This window comes from Gasterosteus aculeatus, chromosome 2, assembly GCF_964276395.1.
Source record: "Gasterosteus aculeatus chromosome 2, fGasAcu3.hap1.1, whole genome shotgun sequence".
In the NCBI taxonomy this organism is placed as follows: domain Eukaryota; kingdom Metazoa; phylum Chordata; class Actinopteri; order Perciformes; family Gasterosteidae; genus Gasterosteus; species Gasterosteus aculeatus.
In genome coordinates this window covers 2,823,475-2,832,702 of record NC_135689.1, presented here as the reverse complement: position 1 = coordinate 2,832,702, position 9,228 = coordinate 2,823,475, and the positions used below count along the sequence as shown (strand labels likewise).

Sequence of the window (9,228 nt, the reverse complement as noted above, 5' to 3'; positions counted from 1 at the left end):
AAAGTGCTTTAATGAACTCGTCGTGATGGTAAAACTTTGATCACTTACCTGATACACTTAGAGAGACTTTGTTACTTTCTCTTGTAACAGGACGGATCTTGTGATCAGCAACACACTGATATTCACCACTATCTCCACTAGTTAGAGATGATGATTTATATTTATTTTCTGTTCTGTTGGTGGTAAAGAAATGATCATTCCTACTGAATGAGTAATTCCAGTCAGTGTCATTTCCTTCCCTTGAGTCACATATGAAGGTAACTTTCTCTCCAGTAAATAAAAGGGACCAGTTTGGCTCAATATGCAGCAAAGCATCTAGAAACAAACACAACATGCAAAGAATGAATATTGTCTTCTTTCTTGTATTCATCATAAATTAACTAAAGAGAACAGAAATATTAAATGCAAAATAGTGATAGAAGGTGTTTAATTGTCTTGAGTGAATGTATCAAAATAAAGAAAGTTGTATAGAAACCTTGAGCGTGTCCACAGTAGAGGAGAATATTCAGCACTAAAATAAAGTGAGAAACATCAAACTAACAGAAACTAACTTCTGGCATGTAAAAAGTTGTATCTATGAAAACTATGATTTAAACAGAGAAAGTACTCACAGAAAAGCCCCAACGCACCAAACAAGGTGTGTCCCATCCTCACGTCCACGCTGACACTCAGCTTGTGAGAAATGATTCCGCTTCGTGTCAAGAGACAGTTTGAAAGATGTGAAACATGCAGAGAAATGTGGAAATGCACAGACCACAGATTAATATCAGATGTGAGGTTTTCTCTAACTTCTTTTTATGATCCAATCTTTGTTCTACAGCAGCACATTTTATTTAAAATATAATCAGTGACCCAGAGAAAGTTTTTCTAGCGTTTTAAAATGACTGATATAAAAACCCTTGTCACAGTTTGGGTTCACGTCCTTTTTTATTTAGTAGTTTTCTGCTTCTTGTCTCCCTGGGTAACTTCACTTCCTGCCTTGTCCTGTCATCCCATGTGATTGTCTGATTGTTTCCACCTGTGTCCAATCACCTGCACCTTCCCAGTGGATTTAAGCTGTGTGTGTCTCTTGTCACTTGTTGCGTCATTGTTGAATGTACCGAATGTTCAATTCTGAGTGTTCCTGGTTCATGTCTACGTTTTGCCCCCTTGGCCTTTTTATTTTTGGATTTTGACGATTAAAGTCTTTTTGTCTTGTGAATCACAGAAGCTCGCGGAAACGGACCAAAAAAAAATCCACCAACTTTTAATTACACTTAAAATAAAATGTCTCTTCTTACATTTATCAATCATAAGGTTCCTTTTTGTGCATCAAAGCCACATTCAACTCAAACAGCAAAACTCATTCTGGGACGCCTCTTCCATCACAACTGAACTGCAGCCTGAGACGTGTGAAATAAAAAGAATTGTATTTTGCAATAGAAAAATAGAAACTCACATTCAACTTAAAGGTATAAGGAAAAACTTTTAAAACACATCAAAGGGGGAAATATTTAAGTCTCTTTCACAATCCACCTCATTTCCATAAGACAAAATGGAGAAAAAGGAGATGAGAATTTCCACCAACTCTTTAGTTCCTCATCTGCAACAACATGTTAAGAGAAAACAATTCAGATTTACTACAAATCTACAAGGTGTATTCATATATATACTGACACGTATTTACTGACACAGTGAAATGTCACAGGTTTATCTGCATGTAGACAACAACACAAGGCCATCGCACTGGAACTGTTACACAAGTCAAGCGTTTAACATCACTGGGAGCTAATGTGAGAAAAATCGAGAAAGAATAACTAAAGATTCTGCCAACCGCGGTAATTCCTTTATCAATAGTGATCTGCAGTGAATCATTAAATGCATCAGCAACGTCCCTCCAGGTTTTCTGTCCCAGTAACAACTACAGCGATGGTTCAAATACACCTTCATTCATGGACATCAAAAATAACCTTATTTACATTGTCGCTTATTCATCATATATTTGAGACATTTTCCTTTTGAGTAGTAAAATACTTTAGTCAACGTACAGTTAAGTGCTCTCTTGTTGAGTTAGTTACATCATAAGAGATCAAGTCGGTCTCATGTGGTGCAAAGCGGTGCAGCATTTCAATAGTTAACATATCAAACAGCCCCAATTGGTTTAATGCCACTAATGACTCCAATCCATTGATTATACATCGCTATTGATTTATAGAAATAAGAGGATGTCACCAGCGCTTCAACCTCGCTGTGAAGTCGAGCTTCAGCTAAAAGCCTCGGCGACATTTTCCCCTCTTTCCTCGACCGGCTTCCCGCCAACGCACAACAAGGGAGCAACGCACAGCAGCGCGTTAACAGCTTACAAGAAGTAATCTGCTGCTGAGTCACTGAGACGCTGAGTTAACCCAGATAACGGCTCTATAGAACCGCCAACACAGCACGGAACCCAGCCGGCTCACGTATGGCACGTCTTTACATCGAAGGGCGTTAAAATGTCAAAGACAGCAAAGAGACTCCATGAAAGCAGTGACATTTGGTTGATATGCAGTTATTTTTTTCTCTACAGAAACGATAGAAATGGGAGCTACAGAAGCTCGGAGCCACGTGTCCTTTTTGACCCTCGAACGACTCGTGAGGACTTGAAATGCACGACCCTTCAAAAGATAACAGCGTCCTGCTCGAGAGGGAGATAAGAGTGTGTGTGCGCTTGAGAGATGGAAAGATTGATGTGTGCTTCCTCTCCCAACTTGTTGACGTCGTGTTGAGGAGCAGTTTGTGGTAAATGTGTGTGTTTAATGTCACGTCTGAGTTTGCTTCATAGATCTATAATCTCACTGCTGACGCTGGCGGAGTCGTCATGCCGGCTGACCTCCAGGTGCTCCGTGACCCCGCCGGCCTCCAGGTGGCGTGCACGTGCAGCCCGCAGCACAGCGACCCCAGGACGGCGCACACTGCCAGCACTCTGCCCAGAATCACCCCCATCCTGCGGCCCCCCTGTCCAGGTCTTCCTCCCGGCCTCCTCGGGGTCAGCGGGGCGGGGAACGGAAGGGCGGCGTATGCGCGGAAACACGTGGCAGAGGAAGCCGAGGCAGAGCGCCAGGCCCCAGCACAGGGACGGGACCTGCAGGGTGACGGGCACCGCGGGCCGAGGGAGCACCTCGCGGGTGCCGTAGGGGTCTATCAGAAAGAGGGCCGCCCTGAGGCCCCCGGCCACAAACAGCAGAGCATTGGCGAGCGCCAGAGCCCCCCGGTGAGGACAGTCGGCCCCGGGGGACAGGGTGAGGCCGAGGGCTGTCTGTCAAATTCCTTGTATGTCTGACATATTATGGCAATAAATGTTTCCTGATTCCTGATATAAATAAAAATTAAGACTCCATGTGCCACTATTTGTTCCTTACGTGGTTTACTGTGTTTAAATCATTTAAAATGCCTCACTTCTGAATATCAGTCGTGATGTTTACCTTTACATTTTTTATTTTAGTAATTGTATCCGCTGTGTATGGTTAATTGTAAATGGAATATGATGCTGTTAACAGGGAGGCTTCCTCCTTTTGCCGACCTGCACAGCCAAATAAGAATTCTAGAGGATGAACGTCCAGAAGTTTTTCTCTTCCGCCATCAATCACGTGGCTTTATTTATTATAGAGCAGCGTGTGACATACTGCTCTCTGGGAGAGTCAGGTACAGAGAGGGGGGGGGGGGGACATTCCCCTTACATGGTAAAGCAACACAACACAAATACTCTGCAAGGCTGCATTGCATCATGTTATCAGTTAAAGTACAATCACTGACAGTGAATACATGTGTTTGTAGTTTATTAAGTTTATAGAAAACAGTAAAAAGTAATTGTAGGCCGCAACGTGTGTGTGTGTGTGTGTGTGTGTGTGTGTGTGTGTGTGTGTGTTTCCATCGCTGATTGGAGGGTCACAGACCAAACAGCCAGATGAAAATGACAATATCAAATGTAGTCTTAGGTGTTTTAAAATGACACCACATTCATTTCGGATTATTCCAGCGGAGGAATACAAGGCGCAGGGAACATTGAGGTGCGTAAACGGCGTTTACCCTCCACTACAGCCCTGGTCACACGTGACTCCATGCCACATGTGGTGCAACAGCGCCTCCTACAGTTACATGCATCCATACACTCTGAACAGATGCAATGTGCCTCTGAGCCTGTGCGTGTGTCCTCTAGTTGCTGTTTAAATGTGACGTGGTCACTGGAATTCATTGAATCGTTGTTGCAGAGTTTCATGGCATTTTCCCACCTGTAGTTTGTTTGTTTGTCTGTTTGTTCTGATTCTGGATTAATATGATACAATGTTGCAGTTTGTTCTGTTTGTGTTCACACTGCTACATTTGACACTGGACTAAATATTGTAAGCAAACAGCTTATTATTCATCGCAGCTATAAATAATCTAACACGCTAATGTAATAACTAATATCTAATAACACACAAACTACAATTCTAACTGTCGGAGCCAGCTAGTGTTGGTGCTGCCTGCTACACCCCTTTTCTTGTCTTTAATTAGTTAATTGAGTCGCGTGGTGTTTGGTAACAATGGGGATAAAGGCGTGTCCACCGTTTAGTTTGGTAAATGGAAGGAGAGGGGGCGAGAGACATAGAGAGGCAGAATACACCGCCTGCTGTTCCCAACAAAAGGAAATAGAATAGAAATACACATTAGGGGCAGCATAGCAGAGGTCAAGTGTATTATTTGTGGAAAAAAATAAACCAAATGTGCCAAAAAGGTGGGACAGAGAGGAGAAAGAGAGACATCTATATCATCCAAAAAGGAATGTTTAAGCTATAAGGGAAGGCAGCGGGAAGAGGAGAGAGGAAACAGGGAGGACAAGGTGAAGGTTGGACCATCGTGCACTAAACAACCCAGTGAACCTGACAGGGAAACAGCAGACGGCGTTGAGTGACGGACGTGCAGAGGAGGAGTCAGTGAGCACGTAGTTCTGAGTTGTTGTGAGTATGAGATGCAGAGAGAGAGGATGAGGAATCAGGCTGCATGAATGCACATCACAGGGAGCACTGAACAGGGGAGAGAATCACTGATGCAGATGGAATCAAAAACACACACATACAAAGATTTAAAATGCCTTTAGAATTCAAACAAGGGTGCGTCTATAGCGGTTACAGCTTACTCACACACTTGGATCACCATTTCCTTTAAGAAGGAAGTGATATCGTATTTACATTGCTGTGATCTATTCCTGTTTAATTGTTGGAATGCATTAAGCATTCCAAGTATTGTTCTTCTATTCTTTATATCAACTTTATCTTATTATTCTATTTCTTCCGCCGCACCTTTCAACTCCTTCACAAATTCAGCTATTAAAACCATTCAAATATTCCTGCTATGGCTTTTCAGCTTTCTACCTCTTATGCTTGAATTTATATAAATCAGTTATCATGAATATTTCTTCTAATGGTTTTCCTTTGGAGATTGTGTTCAAATCCTCTTAAACTTTTTTTCAGCTTCGCCAATCTTTCAGCTACAGACACCATTTAAACTTTCAAATGTTGACACAAGTCTCAACTATGTTATGAAAAAAAATGCTTGTGGATATCTATTCTACTTTTTTCATAATCACTGATTATGTTTCACTAGTTCTTCGCTCCGTTTCTCACTTTTACATGAGTGTGTATTGCGTCTGCTAGAGTGTGGGGCAGCGTCAAAATATGGTAAAAAAAACATGGAACTTCTGTCCTTGCAGCAAAAGTATACACTCTTGAGGCTTCATTTCTTCAGATTAATGAGGGCATGGTTGTGCTGATTGGATTAATGTGTTCATAGAATCCCAGAGTTCTTTAGTTTTCGCTTAAGGAGTGTTAGAGTGACACAACCTCTGCCAAAAGCCCCATAGGCTCCAATACAAATCTGCCGACATATTTCTCAAAATAAACAGAAGGTACACGTTTTGTAAACTGCGACAGGAGCCGTATTTATTATCGGACAGACATAAAAAACGCATTCATGCGTTCGGTAGAGTCTTGGGTCTCGTAAAAACGTCGTATTTTTTAGATAGCTGTTATAGTTTTGCGCTGGTGGTCATTTGTTTGAGGTGTGGATTCTGTGTAACTCGCAGTCCTGTGTCTGTCCTTTGCAGCAGCTCGTTAATGAGCACAGGTGCGTCGTTGCCGTGGTTACTCGCTCACACGCTGCAGTATCTCTGTCTGTGACTCACAGCTGCTCCTATGACCTGATTAGTGGAGTCACATGACGCAGCTATGCTTTCTGTCAACAGACCAATATGATAAAGACACTCGCCCCCCCTCCCCCCTCCACCCTGACCTCTTCTCACTGTTAATCACTCACTCAGTCAGTCTGTCTGTCTATTTCTCCTCCTCTCTCTCTCTCCCTCTATCTCTTCCTCAACACCACTCCCTTCCTCACCCTCTCACACTCCCTCTCTCTATCTACACCCCCCCCACCCCACCCAATCCAATAATTTCAAAATAAAAGCCCCAGGGAGGGAATTCTCACTGTAATGTTTGTGATGAGGCCTATAGACAATTTTCCCGGGCACTTCCGGTTTACTTCCGGTTTCTGCCAAGAACTTCCGGCGCAGGCTGAGTAGTGGTGTTAAAATGGCTTTGGAACATTCGACCGAAAATCTTGTTAAAAATGGTGTTTTGACCATTCCGCATCCAAGTAAGGTAACATCATGGGCAGACAACATGTCGATATGGCCCAGCATCACAACATCCAAGAGCTTTTCTTATTTTATTGATTCCATGGCGGTGGATGGGAATGCAATTAATAACCTAAGAAAGCTCAGAGGCATTTCAGTACCTCCATTCAGACAAAGTGGGCTGTGTACTTTTACACGATATGGGCATATAACGGCCGATGTTCACCCAAGCCAGTCCGTTAACAATTCAGCGCATAACGCCTGGGTTTTGGTTACCAAGACGGAAGATGTGGAGACTGCAGGCTGTACCTGTAGCCATACAGCCGCCGCGCTTTGGAAGGTACATTAGCCCATCTTATGCTTGTATTAAGATGTTTGTATGTATCCGTGTGTTAATATATAACACAACACGAAGAGTAATAAAAAGAAAAAGTAATCCCCTCTAGCCTGCCTGCACTAAAAGCATGCTTTAACCCTTCAAAGTCGACTCGGGGACACGGAACACCTCCGCAGTCGGCGGCTCAGCCCCCCCCCCATACCCTCCCCTCAAGGGCCGGATCCAAGACAGCCCTCAAATCACCAACGGGAGGGTGGGAGAGGACCATGGGATGGGAGGGAGGGAGTCTGAGTCTCGGAGCGGGGACTGGGGGCGTCTGGGCCATGAGTCTCGGAGCGGGGACTGGGGGCGTCGGGGCCGAGAGTCTCGGAGCGGGGACTGGGGGCGTCGGGGCCGAGAGTCTCGGAGCGGGGACTGGGGGCGTCGGGGCCGAGAGTCTCGGAGCGGGGACTGGGGGCGTCGGGGCCGAGAGTCTCGGAGCGGGGACTGGGGGCGTCGGGGCCGAGAGTCTCGGAGCGGGGACTGGGGGCGTCGGGGCCGAGAGTCTCGGAGCGGGGACTGGGGGCGTCGGGGCCGAGAGTCTCGGAGCGGGGACTGGGGGCGTCGGGGCCGAGAGTCTCGGAGCGGGGACTGGGGGCGTCGGGGCCGAGAGTCTCGGAGCGGGGACTGGCCGAGTCGGGGCCGAGAGTCTCGGAGCGGGGACTGGCCGAGTCGGGGTCGGGGCCGAGAGTCTCGGGGTCGGAGGACAGAGTCGGGGAACGGGAGAGCGCTGCGGCGGCCCAGCGGGAATGGGAGAGCGCTGCGCCGGCCCAGCGGGAACGGGGGAGCGCTGCGCCGGCTCAGCGGGAAGTCTGTGCTCCCTCTGGCCAGGGCTCTTCCTGGGATTTAGAAGATCCCGGAGCTCGAGGCAGGCGAGCTGATGGGACCGAAGATAAAATTGGGCTTCCGCCGCCAGAAGGGACTTCTTACGTCCAAGTACTCAGGTCCGTAATCTGGCAGCGGGTCTGCTGAGCCCTACTTTGGTCGCGTCATTCTGTCAGGGATGCGGGTGGGAGGCAGGACTCAAATGCAGACTTCACGGAAAACAAAAGACTTTAATAGTCACAAGATCCAAAATCAAAAGGCCAAGGGGCAAAAACACACAGGAACCGGGGGAAAAAACAGCAGGCATGAAACTATGAACATCCACGACGATAGACAATCACGCCACAAGTGACATACTGCTTAAATACACAAGGGAGGTGCAGGTGATTGGACACAGGTGGAAACTATTAGACGATCACAAGGGATGACGGGACAAGACAGGAAGTGAAGTTACCCGGGGACACGAGTGGCAGAAAACGACAAAATACAACAGGAAGTGAACCACACCGTGACATAAGCCTTCCGTATTTGAGTGCAAATCTATAGCATTTTACCGCAAAACAGAGAAATGTTTTTATGGTGGAAACATTCTCCTTCCGACCAAACATTCAGCAATCGCCACGAGTTGTTGCAACCGTGAACAGCACAATATGTCCCGGAGCCGTGTCGGCGTGTAACACCATCCATAGTTTACTTTTTCTGCACGCTAACCAAAGACCGTAAAAGACGCTAACTCGCTAACCGGAAGTGCTTTGCAGACACAACCGGAAGTGGTTGGCAGAGTGAAAGGCCAATGGCGGCCCGCCTATTTCACTCAGGAAACTTGTCTATTAATTAAAAACTTACTCTTAGTTTCAATAACAAACATTTTGTCTCCCAACCCCCCCTCACCAAATTCCATCATTACAAAATAAAAGCCTCAATGATTATCTGTACCTTAACCATGAAGCGGCTCCATTGAAATACGTATTGCTCTTTCAAATACTACTACAACCACTAAGCATGTTACTAGTACTTCTAGTAGTACTACAACTGATACTTCTACTACCATACTACTAGTACTTCTACTGCTATTAATTCTACAACTACTGCTAATGTTATTACAAATACTACTATGGCTATTAGTATTACAGCTGTTTCTACTGCTATTGATACTAAACCTACTTCTACAGCTAGTACAATTACAATAATAACTAATACTACTACTACTAATATTACTACAAACTATTTTAAACCTATTTTTAGTCATCTCAGCTTTTGTTATTTTTGTATTTTTTTAAATTAATTTTTTTAGAAAATCTATTGAAATTCAGCTTCCCCACCTGTATTTTCAGCAATTCTTTCAAATAATTTCAGCTTTTCTTATGCCTCTATTAACAGCAATGTTTTAATATTAATTTCT

General features: G+C 45.0%; 1 long non-coding RNA gene across 1 annotated transcript; it reads right to left on the bottom strand.

Moving 5' to 3' along the window:
* Window positions 1-1,232: 1,232 nt before the first annotated feature.
* Window positions 1,233-3,348, bottom strand: LOC144383747 (uncharacterized). Its single transcript, XR_013451166.1, has 2 exons — window positions 2,212-3,348; window positions 1,233-1,382 (listed from the first exon to the last, which is right to left on the bottom strand). It is a non-coding gene; the product is annotated as an uncharacterized LOC144383747 (long non-coding RNA).
* Window positions 3,349-9,228: the final 5,880 nt, after the last annotated feature.